The sequence below is a fragment of the Alligator mississippiensis genome, chromosome 2, assembly GCF_030867095.1.
Source record: "Alligator mississippiensis isolate rAllMis1 chromosome 2, rAllMis1, whole genome shotgun sequence".
In the NCBI taxonomy this organism is placed as follows: Eukaryota; Metazoa; Chordata; order Crocodylia; family Alligatoridae; genus Alligator; species Alligator mississippiensis.
The window spans coordinates 208,182,706-208,189,085 of NC_081825.1; positions in this window are offsets into that span (position 1 = coordinate 208,182,706).

Genomic DNA, 6,380 nt, shown 5'->3' on the forward strand with positions numbered 1-6,380 from the left:
GCATTTTTTGTTTTAAAATGAAGGCTGACACTGTAGAGCATAGTTCTACAGCATATTCCATTACAATGGAATCATGGAAGACATTAGGCTGAAATGAGATCCAGAAAACACACAGAATATAATAAAGGAAAAAAATGGATTCTGTGCAATCGGGAAGGAAATAAAAATGTAAATGAAAGGTTCTTATGAACCATAAATTCTGCTTTTGATTAATTCTAGCAGCTGGGGCAGTAGCATCAGGTGACATGGCCATCGGGGGGACAGGAGGTAAAAGGGCCTAGAATTAGCGTAAGTTTCTCTTAGCCAGATCCTATACAAACTCCATGTTCTCAAGAGAGGGGACCTACGTTCCAGTCAGGTATTAAAGACATTTGCTATTTTCCAGACAGCTACAAAAGCTACCCTTCACAGAGGGCTTAATCCACTGGAAAATCCCATGCTTCCTGCATGAGTTTGGTCAAGCCATTTAGTCTCTCTCTGTGCCTCAGTTCCCCATGTGTAAAGTGGGGAAATTGTGAAGTTACATAAAAGATTAGGCACCACATACTGGAGGTCATGTAAATACTTAAATTACACAGGAAGACTGCAGGCACCTGTCTTCAAGCCATACCTCCCAACACTTAAAAATGAAGAAATGCCAGATTTTTGCCTTGCAGCTTTGTTTTGATCCCCACTGTGCCATATGACAACATCGTCATTACCTGTTCCCATAGGATATTTACATGGGAACTCTGCCCCATTCAGGCCGCAAGTACTAGAGGGGTGCATTAGGACAATTAAAGTAAGTGTATTTTCTTCTGCAATTTTAATACTTTCTTTTAACTGAAGCTTAAATGTAGTAGATAAAATTACCATTTCTATCCTTCTAAATTTTCCATGAAGAAAAGGAAGTGGAACTGAGATTTCACAGTGATGAGAGAAACATTGACTTCCCTGGGAGCAAAGTTAGACCAACTCTGAATATTTTTAGCAATTATGTCTTGAGTCTGGTTTTATCCTGTTCATTTTTATTCAGCCAATTTCTAAAACTGCCAGTGATTTAATTAGTGATTTTTCCTGAATGAGGAGTGAGTAAACACAGGGCAAGAACTTTTGAAAACTGCTGTGTTGGAGTTTAGGGAAAGTAATTTGAGTTGCCAGAACATGGAATATGGAATGGAAAAGAAGCAAACAAATGTGGTTTCCATTAAAATAATATTTGGATTAAAAAGATAGAAAGGAATAGGTGCATCATCCCTTTCACTCATGGAAATTTTAGAGATTAAAAAAAATATGGAAGCATAACCCAAAGCCAAACTTAATCAAAGTTGTGGGAGGTATCACTAATTAGAATAGTTAAAATTACCTTCTCAGTTTATATATAGAAATTCTCCTTCTCTGAATTAAGCTAGGTGGCTTTACATACAATGAGGCAATAGAAGTGCTAAATCAAACACTCAAATTAGCAGCAGACTCTTACCAGCATTTTTCATTTGCAAATTAATACAATTAAAAATTAACTGTATCTTTGAATTATACAAATTAATAATGCAAAGTTGGTGACAATTACACCTTTGGCAGTTTCATAAATAGATTTCATGATTAATATAAATTTCCCCATATTTACAAATAAATGAATCGGTTGATGGTCTTTTCATTTCCAAATGTTACTTAAGTCTACATCATAAGAGATTGGCACATAATACTGAAAACCCTTACTCAAAGAGTTAATACTTGCAAATACTACATGTAGGTTTTATACATCCTGATAAAACATTAAATAACATATGAATCAGTACTTGGGATTTGCTGGTTTCTTTTACTAAGATTGATAGTCTTACTTTTGATTTTAGATGGGCCATTTTTCAATCCTTTCACTTTTGCTAGTGAATTTGAAAGTAAAATTAGCTGAGTAGTATCTATTAGCTCCTAATTATTAATTACACAGAGCATATACATTTTAAGGTTCTTCATTCTGGTAGCTGACTCCTGGAGTGTGTCCATACATGCCAGCATGTATGCTTACAGCAGCTCAAATAGAAGTGGTACAGATTTGAGCAGGGGCTTTTTGCCTCAGTGCACGTGCCCGGACATACACCTTGGTGTGGTGCAAGTTGTGCCACTTGCGGCAAAATAACCCTGCCTGGATCCTCCCAGATCTGCAGCCAGGGGGAGCTGGAGCCTGGGGCCAGCAGTAGAAAGCTGTCCTGTCCTAGTCCCATCACTACAAAGAGCTGCCCTGGCAAGTAGCTCAAGGCTACTTGCTCTCAGGAGCTTCTGGAAGCACCCCAGTGGCTAAGTCTGTATTCCACCCTCGTCCCATGAGCCACTGGGGACCTCAGCTAGCAGCTCCTCCATGGACCCTTTGCCACAGGCGTGTATGCGGTGAGCTTCACAGACACCCCAGTCTCTTGTCCCTTCTGTGGGCAGAGGGAGACCCTGGTGCATATGACCCTTGAGTCCGCCAGGCTGCAGCCCCTCCACCTCCACCTCCAGAACCTCCTCTTGAGGTTCTGGTTGAATTTCACCCACCACCTTTTTGGTTTTGGTTACCCCATCCATGGCCCCACTAAGTCCTGGGACCTCCTAGCCAACCTCCTCCTGGCCCTGGCCAAGTGGGCTCTATACTTGACCAGGAAGGAGGCTTTAGCCAGGAAGATGCCTGGAGACTGTGGGGCTGCTTTCCTCTCACTTGTCTGTGCACATTTCTGGGCAGAGCACCAGTGGGCAGCATCCACCAGCTCCTTGGATGCTTTTGAGAACCGGTGGGTGCAGCCCAGGGGGTTCTGCTCAGTGCCCCCCTCAGGTGTACTTGTTTTCACATTTTGACCCGTTGACCCACATGACACTTTTATCCTGTTTTTTTTCATTAATTGTCCCAAGTATTTTGTTGTGTCATGCATCCATTGGCCCCATACAATAGGGGCTATTAGTTAGCTGCATGGGCCTCAGAAGCCATGATAATTGGGTGACACAAATAGTCAGGAGCTTCTGAGGCCCAGCCAATTGGTACCTGGGGACTCTACCCCTCATGCCAGCTGGACTGCTGAAGCAGACCTGAGAGTTCCCTGCACCGTCTACCCACTGCAGCAGTCTGGCAGTGAGGACTTCTGCCTGGTTGTGACCTGCTGCACACCTGCCAGACCTGGATGGGGACTGCACAGCCAGTAGAGGCATCTGCCCCTCTGGGCCACCTGCCAGCGGGCTGTGGCTTCAGAGTTGGCCTTTGTGTGGCATTACTGCCATGTGTGCCCCTGCCCAGCCATCTGGACAGCTATCTCCCAGACGATGTTCCCAGTGTGGGGACCTGCTTTGAACTGTCAAAGCATGTCCTCCTGGTCCCAACTGGCCAGGAGGTCAGTCACCTCTGGCTGGGTCCAAGGTGCCAGCTCTGAGCAGGCTTCTCTGCCTGGGTCCTGCCACTTCCCTCCCTAGCAGAGATTATGGTGTTCCCTATTTGAAAACTGAAAAATTCCTGTTAAAAAAAATCCTGAAGTCATTCTGTAAAATACCCTGAAATTCATGATCCTCCACAATTAACCCAAAAGACCACTATATACAGAGATAGAGTGAGACAGACAACAATAAGTTGGGCAATGTTTTATTGATCTATCTACAGTGTTAAAGCAATTTGGAAGCCTACCAGTGTCTCCATCATCATAATAAAATTAATTCTAAATACATATATGTTTTGCTTTTTGCCTTTGGTTGTCTTACTATCGAGCAGTTAGAGCTCCCCCTGACCCCTTCACTAACCAGGATGTGGGGACAGCTGCCCCTGCAGCCACAGCTCCTTCCATCAGGATTCATCCTGCCTGGCAGCTGGGCATGCAGGGTGTGTGCTGGGAGGATGTAGTGTTGCAAAAAGGGGGTGGGAAGAGGTGGGGGAGATGTGGTGAGATGGAGGGAGCCGGGGGTGTATGGGTAGGTGTGGGTGGATTGTTTGGGGACTGTGGGGGGGCTGCTCAGGAGGGGTGTGTCCCCTGCACCCCACAGGGTGCAGCCCCCCTGCACAGCTCATGGACTGCCCCCCCAGGGCCACAACCTTCCAACAGGAGTTACAGCCCCCCCCCCGAGGGCCCACGAGCACCACCCCTGCTTGCTCCCCCAGCCCCCTGGATTACTGTGCCACCTGGACCCATCCCCCTCCAGGTCCTGCAGCCCCTTAATGGCTGCCCCATCCAGCCCCACCTCCACTTGCACCCCCAAACCTCCCCAATGGCTGCCCCATCTGGCCCCATCCCCTACTTGCACCCCCAGCCCCCCGATGGCTGCCCTGCCAAGCCCTGTCCCTCGCTTGCATCCCCAGACTCCCAATGGCTGCCTCACCCAGCCACATCTCCTGCTTGCAACCCCAGACCCCCACTGGTGGCCCCACCTGGCCCCAGCCTCCCAGCATTTTTTTTTTTAAAGCTGTCACTGGCAGTAGCAGGGACTGTGGGGGCTCTGGGGCCATGTGACAGAGTCCACCCCCACCCTGCACTAGTAGATGCCATTGGGGTCACTGAGGCCTAGTGGCAGAGCCCCCCAACACAGCAGAGGACAGCAGGGGGCAACAGGAACCAGCCCCAGCCACCTGGCACCCACACTGCCATTGCCCCATAATGCGGGTGCAGCCAGAGTTAACAGGGTGCCGCACAGCTCCACGCACTGTCAGGCAGCTGAGGCCATTGGAGCTGTCACCTGGGCCCCGTGCTGTGCAGTGGGGTTCTGCCCCACAATTGTTACACACAGCTGTTACTGCTAGTGAGCGTGGGGCTTCTTTTTTTTTTTTTAATTGCTGGGATGCTAGTGTTGGGTGGGGCAGTGATCGGGGTGCTCGGGAGGCAGGCGGGGGGATGGGTGAAGGCAGGGCAATGATCTGGGGGGCTTGGGGAACAGGTAGGGGATGGGACCAGTGGGGATCCTTGTTGTGGCAGTGCAGCCCCCGCCCCTTCCATGCCATCTGCCCTGAGGTGCACACGCTAAGCAAAATGCCTTCGTGTGCTGCACTCTGGCACCTGTGCAGGGGTTGCCTACCCCTGAGATAGAGAATGACAGTGGGAGAACCTATACGTAATGCTACATCACCGTAGCAATGTACTATGGTGATAAAGCATCAGCAGTCACAAATCATGATGCCACAGCTATGTCGTCATAGCAATGCATCCCCTTGTAATAGTGCATTGCTATGGCAATGTAGCAACTAAAAATAATCATGCATGGCATGCATGGTGAAGTAACAAAGGCACCGTAGGGACATGTGTCAATGCACCCAGTGTTTAGTAACTTGTAGGGCTGGGCTAAGAGTTGCTGTACCAAAAGTTGATGTACCAAGAGACAATGATGTAGCAAGAATTGAAATTTCTGAGCAGCTCAGTACCTGACAGGGTCAGGTTCTGTCAATTTAATACTTTATGCCTCAAAATCAGTGGATTCCTTGATCAATAAGAATGAATAAAATAACACATGTGGTGATATTCTGCTATTAATTATGTATCAAAAGGTACATCTGCACATGCATTTGATCCAAGATCAGTTTACTTGCAAGTAAACTACTTGTGAGTAAATGCTCCTGGGCAGGGATGTGGCAGATTTGCTGCTCTTAGCAGCAAAATGGTGCCCCTTCCTGTGGCTCCACAATGGGCCCCTGTCACCATCAGCAGCTGGCATCCATCTTGAAAAGGTAGCCCCACTCTCTGCTCCATGGCCATCAACTGCCCTTGCCAGGAGCAGCATGAAAAGTGCATGGGCACCATACTGCAGCTGTCTCCTCACTGCCTCTGCCTTCCCACACCATGGGTGCTCCAGCCCCTGCCTTTGGCAGTGATGACCCCCCACTGAGGCCCTGGGCAAGCCACACACCTGCCACCAGGGGTCAGGGCACTGGGTGTGAGAGGTGCTGGCCAACCACCTCCTCCTGCACTCCCCTCTGTAGCCAGCCTAGACAGCCACCTATGGACCCCACCCCCAGCACAACACTCACTGCAGACATGTCTCAGAAAAGCAAGGTTTTATTCCCCTCACATCAGACAGGAACCCCTCCTCCCTCAAGAAACAGAGCCTTCCTCTTGCCTACTCCTCACCACCCCCCGCCCCGCCATAAAATACCCTCTTCCCTGTGCAGACTTTTTACAAGGTAGTTTGTGTGGATCCACAAAAACACATAAGTGCCTAAATCTATAATTTAGTGCCTCTGACTCTACAGTCAGTTTTCCATCTAGCTGTGGAAGTATCCGAAGTACTTCAGCATCTATATTTTCATCAGGATAATTCTCTAAGTACCTAAATGTTTGCTTGTGGGAATTTCCCAAACTGCCTCAGTGACAAGTGCCTCCCTGCCTAACACTATCTCACATGTAAGACAAATCATGATCCACAAGCTATCTGCTTATCTTTCCTGCTGGTCCTGATTTAGTAGG